The sequence below is a fragment of the Cebus imitator genome, unplaced genomic scaffold, assembly GCF_001604975.1.
Source record: "Cebus imitator isolate Cc_AM_T3 unplaced genomic scaffold, Cebus_imitator-1.0 Scaffold99, whole genome shotgun sequence".
Taxonomy (NCBI): domain Eukaryota; kingdom Metazoa; phylum Chordata; class Mammalia; order Primates; family Cebidae; genus Cebus; species Cebus imitator.
The window spans coordinates 5,894,769-5,901,490 of NW_016107414.1; positions in this window are offsets into that span (position 1 = coordinate 5,894,769).

Genomic DNA, 6,722 nt, shown 5'->3' on the forward strand with positions numbered 1-6,722 from the left:
TCTAAACATTCAAGTGAAAGAAAAAGTCACAAGTCTCTCACTTTAAACCAAAAGCTAGAAATGATTAAGCTTAGAGAGGAAGGCATACCTAAAGCTGAGAGAGGCTGAAAGCTAGCCAAGTTGTGGATGCAAAGAAATAGTTCTTGAAGGAAATTAAAAATGCTACTTCAATGAACACACTCATTATAAGAAAGTGAAACAGGCTTACTGCTGATAGGGTGACAGTTTGAGTGGTCTGGATAAATGATCAAACCAGCCACAACATTCCCTTAAGCCAAAGCCTAATCCAGAGCAAGGCCCTAACAGTCTTCAATTCTGTGAAGGCTGAGAGAGGTGAGGAAGCTGTGGGAAAAAAGTGAGAAACTGCTAGAGGTTGGTTAATGAGGTTTAAAGAAAGAAACCCTCCCCATAACATAAAAGTGCAAGATGAAGCAGCAAGTGCCAATGGAGAAACTGCAGCAAGTTATCAAAAAACCTAGCTAAGATCGTTGGTGAAGGTGGCTACACTAAACCACAGATTTTCAGTGTCAACAGAACAGGCTTCTATTTGAAGAAAACGTCACCTAGGACTGTCATAGCTAGAGAGGAGAAGCTACTATCTGTCTTCAAAGCTCAAAGGACAGACTGACTCTTGTTAGGGGCTAGTGCCTCTGATGACTTAAAGTTGAAGCCAATGCTCACCTGCCATTCCAAAAATCCTAGGGCTAAATCTACTCTGCCTGTGCTCTATAAATGAAGCAACAATGCCTGGATGACAGCACATCTGTTTACAGCATGATTTACTGGATATTTTAAGCCCACTGTTGAAAACTACCGCTCAGGGGGGAAAAAAAAATTTCTCTCAAAGTATAATTGCTCATTGACAATGCACCTAAACACCTAAGAGCTCTGATGGAGATGTAAAAGGAAATTAACGTTGTTTCATGCCTGCTGAGAAAACATACATTCTGTAGTCCATGAAGCAAGGAGTAATTTTGACTTCCAAGTCTTATTTTTTAAGAAATACATTTCATAAAGTTATTGTTGCCATAGGTAGTGATTCCTCTGGGCAAAGCAAATTGAAACCTTCTGGAAAGGATTCACCTTTCTAAATGCCATTAAGAATATTTGTGATTCATCGAAGGAGGTCAAAATATCAATATACATAAGAGAGTTGATTCCAACTCTCATGAATGACTTTGAAGGTTTTAACACTTTGGTGGAGGAAGTAACTGCGGATGTGGTGGAAATAGCAAGAGAGCTAGAATTAGAATTGGAGCCTGAGGATGTGACTGAATTGCTGCAATCTCATGATGAAACTTGAACAGTCGAAGAGTTGCTTCTTATGGATGAGCAAAGAACATGGTTTCTTGAGATGGGACATACTCCTGGTGAAGATGCTGTGAACATTTTGAAATGGCAACAACAGATTTAAGATAGCACATAAACTTAGTTGATAAATCCCAGGCAGAGTTTGAGGGGACTGACTCCAATTTTGAAAGAAGTTCTACTGTGGGTAAAATGTTATCACATAGCATTGTATACTACAGAGAAATCTTTTGTGAAAGAAAGACCCAATGGATGCAGCAAACTTCATTGTGGTCTTATTTTAAGAAACTGCAGGCCACACGCAGTGGCTCATGCCTACAATCCTAGCACTTTGGGAGTCTAAGGCGGGCAAATTGCTTCAGCTCAGGAGTTCAAGACCAGCCTGGGCAACATGGTAAAACCCTGACTTTACAAAAAATACAAAAATTAGTGGAGTGTGGTGGTGTGCATTTGTAGTCCCAGCTATTCAGGGTGCTGAGGCAGGAGGATTGGTTGAACCCAGGAGACAGAGGTTCCAGTGGGCCAAGGTAGTGTCACTGCACTCCAGCATGGGTAACAAAGTGTGATCGTGTCTCAAAAAAAAACAAAAACAAAAAACTGCTATCTGATGGGCTTTGGACCATTGTAGTAATCTACAAATCCACCAAATCTAAAAAGGAAGGAAGGAAGGAAGGAAGGAAGGAAGGAAGGAAGGAAGGAAGGAAGGAAAGAAAGGAACTAACTGCCACGGCCACCCCATCTTTCGGCAACCACCACCGTGATCAGTTAGCAGTCATCAGTATGCAGGCAAGACCCTCCACCGGCAAAAAGATTACAAGTTGCTGAAGTCTCAGACAATGATCAGCATTTTTTTTTTCCTGAGATGGAGTCTTGCTCTGTCACCCATGCTGGAGTGCAATGGCGTGTTCACGGCTCACTGCAACTTCTGCCTCCCTGGTTCAAGCAATTCTCCTGCCTCAGGCTCCCGGGTAGCTGGGACTACAGGCGCACGCCACCATGCCTGGCTTATTTTTGTATTTTTAGTTGAGATGGAGTTTCACCATGCTGGCCAGGCTGGTATTGAACTCCTGACCTCGTGATCCACCCACCTCGACCTCCCAAAGTGCTGGGATTATAGGCGAGAGCCACCATGCCTGGCCAAGAATTTTATAGATAAGGAATGTACATTTTGTAGACATGTGCTATTGCACTCTTAATAGACTACAACATAATATAAATATAACTTTTATATGCACTGGGAAACCAGAAAATGTGTGTGACTTGCTTTATTGCGATAGTCACTTTATGAAGATGGTCTGGAACTGAACCTACAATATCTGTAAGTATGCCTGGACAGTAGTTGAATACATTTCTGAATGTACACGGAGGGGCATCTCACTACCACTAAAAGAATTAACTTTATATTAGATGATTTGGTGAAGTTTCCATAACTTATTGATAAGCGAGAAAAGCAAGATGTATCTTATATGATGCAATTTCTATAAAATAAAAACGATAGTAAATCTATTATATATATTTTAAAAATTCAAAACAAAATAAGCAAAGCATCCAAGATCTAATGGCTTCTACTCACTTCCATTCCCTCCATTGTGCTGCAAGCTGCCACTGTCTCTCACCTGGATTCCTACACTGACCTTCTAACTGTTCTCACTGATTCTACCCCTGCCCTCCACAGTCTGATCTCATCACAGTGACCAGAACGCTCAAAACCCTGCAGTGGCTCTCCTTTCCACTCAGAGTAAAAGCCAAAGTCCTGACAATCGCCCCTGAGGTCCTGCATGATCGGCTGCCCAAACACAGCCCCCCTTGCTTCTGTGACTTCCATTGCTCCCCTCTTCCTCACATGGCTCCAGTCACACTCCTCTCCTAGCACGCTTCTGCCTCGGGGCCTTTGCTACCTCCTTCATCTTCCTGGAAACTCTTGTCCCATATATCTGCTTAGCTTCCTCCCTCAGTTTCTTCAAGTCACCTTTTCAGTGAGGTCCAAAGTGACTTCTCTATTTAATAATAATTGTTTAAAAATCTGCCTCCCACCTTCCTGATCTATTTTACCCCGTTTTTCTTGTTTTTTTTTTTAAAGACACTTGTGATAATATTATATCATATAACTGATATATTTACTATGTTTATGTTTATTGTCTTTCTTCATCATCAGATATAAGCTTCTCGAGGACAGAGATCTTTGTTTTTTTCATAGATGCACTTCCAGCGTCTAGAACAGTGTCTGGCACAAGCAATATTCAATAAAGATCTTTAGTGCTGCATAAAAAGCTAATCAAGAAGGCAAAGGTCTTAGTAGAAGTTGCCCTGAAAATGCTTTCTTGATGAAAATTTATCAGTGTTGCTAGAGATCACTTTGATATTTAGGGATTTGTTTTGTTTTTGAGATGGGACTTTTCAGGCAGAGGGTGGATGTCACCGTTCTCCTCAGTTGAGGCATACTGCCATTGGAAGTCCTTGCAAGGTCCCTCTCTTGTTTGAGAACCCCATACATCACTCACTCATCTACCCATCCCCTGCCTCATCTCTCTACCATCCCTCCATCCATCCCCCATCCATCTCTCCATCTATCCCTCTATATATCCATTCATCCCTTTATCTGTGCACTTTTCTTTCCATTGCTTAGCTCCATTCCCCTTCCCCCACATGCAATTATTTTGATATTTTAAGTATGTATCCTTCTTTTGTATATTTTCTGGTATAATGTCCATTTTTTTGGAGATGTGTTTTAAAATTGTATATGTTTAATTCAGTTTCTGCTTTTCTCAGCATTTTTAAGATCTAGCCATCTTGCTATCTGTATGCCTGGACTATTGCTTTTAACTGCTTCAGATGTATCTGACACATTTTACTAATCCAGTTCTTAAGAGATGGATAACCAGATTGCTTCCAACTGTCAACTGCCAAAGCAACTCCATATGTATATGAGAATTCTAGGGTGGATGCCTAGCCAGATACAGAATGGCGAAGTTTTCAGAATGACTGCATCAACCTACATACTAACCAGTGGCACATGACAATTCCTAAATCCCTCATCCCCAACACCACCTGACACTGTCTAGATGTTTAATTTTTTCCAAGTCTAACAAATTAATTGTATTTTCTGGTAATTAGTCTTTTAATTTGCTTCTCCAAGTACCATTAATTTGGCTACTTATATGCTCCTTAGCCTTTTGGATTTAGTGTTTGTGTTGGTTTTCTCAGGGGGTTCTTTTGCCTAATAATTTGCGCTTTGGAGATTTTGTTTGAAAATTGAAGACAAAGTTGGGAGCAGTGGCACATGCCTGTAATCCCTCCAGAGACTGAGGCCGGAGAATTGCCCAAGAGTTTGAGGCTGCAGTGAGCGATAATTGTGCCTTGAATTTCAGCATGGGCAACAGAGTGAAATCCCATTTCAAAAAAAAAATTATTTCACAGAGTTTTGCTTTCCACATTCCATGTCTGTCTGTTTGATTATAGCCAAAATAGGGAGTGTGATGTGGCATCTCATTATGACTTGCATTTTCCCAACAACCAATAATGTTGACCACTTTTCATGTGCTTATTGGCATTGATAATGGAGAAATGTCTGTTCAAATCTTTTGCCCATTTAAAAAATTGGGTTATTTGCCTTTCTTCACTTTATTTTAAAGCCCCATTCTTGACTGAAAATTCTTCCAATCCTGGTATCGCCAGAAGCTTCAGGATTGGGCAGATACTCTCCCTACCAGCATCAGCATCAAAAGTCCCCCCGATAAGGCTATTCCTTCTCCCTTTATCGCTCCTTTTCCTGATCCTAGGAAGGAAAACTGGGATACCTATGACACGTTCTATTAAGTACCACCAGGAAGGGCCCTGATTCACCATACAGAATAGAGGTCCTCCAATGGTATTCTTAAAGAATTCTGGCATTGACCAGGCACAGTGGCTCATGCCTGTAATCCCAGCACTTTGGGAGGCCAAGGCAGGCGGATCACAAGGTCAGGAGTTCAAGACCAGCCTAACCAACATAGTGAAATCCTGTATCTACTAAAAATACAAAAATTAGCCGGGCGTGGTGGGGCATGCCTGTCATCACAGCTACTCAGGAGGCTAGGGCAGGAGAATTGCTTGAACCCAGGAGGCAAATGTTGCAGTGAGCTGAGGTTTCACCACTGCATTCCAGCCTGGGTGACAGAGCGAGACTCCATCTCAAAAAAAAAAAAAAAAAAATCCTGGAATCCTCAAGCCAGATCAAGGTTTTCTGCAGCCAAAGTAGTATAAGTCTAAAGTCATTTCCTAATCTTTCAGAGAAAAAAATTAATGACTAAATTTTCTAATTTTAACTCTTTTTCCTGGAATTTTTACTTCAACCTGAAGCACCTATTTTTACTTGCTTATGATAGAAATTAATATAACATGATGCTTGACTTATCAAAAATTATATATTATATTTGCAAAGTACAAATATCATTATTTCATTATGTTTTGCAGAAAACACAAGGACCCTAGATGCTGAACAATTTTGAGGACCATAAATGCAAGAAATAGAAAGGACTTAGAAGACATTACTGTCCTTCACAAAGTGTGGCACCACTGCTCCCCCCAGGCACTCAAGCTGAAACATCATTGACCAACCAGCATCACTTTCTAGAATATTTGCCATGCTGTCTTTTCATCTCCATCTTATCTGCTATGGCCCAGGTCCAGGGCCCCTAATTCCCCCTCCTGGGCTACTGTAATAAGCCCTAACTGGTGTCCTTGCCTGCAGCCTCTACACTGTTACTGCGTAGTGAATCACATTTGCAGTTAATCAATATTATAATCAATTACTTCAGTGTCTGCTTTCCCTGGAGACTAACTCCATCAAAGAAGGGATGGTGCCCATCCTGTTCAACACTGCATCTGTAATGCCCAGAACAATGGCATGAGACTGGAAAGGTACTGGGTCAATGAAAGACTAAATAAAGAACAAACAAATAATTTCAAACTGCAAAAGCACATATCACACAACTCCAATGACCGTCCTCTCTACCTCCACAGCAGACAAGACAAAAGTCCATACTCCCCAGCTTGGCACACAAGGCGCTCCTTGACTTGACCTGTCTACTACTCCTTGCTTGTCTCAGCCACTCCCTTCCTTGAATTTTATGTATCAAAATATTTTGGAAAATTCCATACTCTTTATCTCCTCTATGTCTCTGCTCACTTCCTTGTGCCTGGAATGTCCTTACCCAATATTCCATCCTCTATCTGCTTTTCACCAAACTCTTTTCTCCCTTTTATTTATTTATTTATTTATTTATTTTTTTGAGACGGAGTTTCACTCATGTTACCCAGGCTGGAGTGCAATGGCGGGATCTCGGCTCACCGCAACCTCCGCCTCCTGGGTTCAGGCAATTCTCCTGCCTCAGCCTCCTGAGTAGCTGGGATTACAGGCACGCGCCACCATGCCC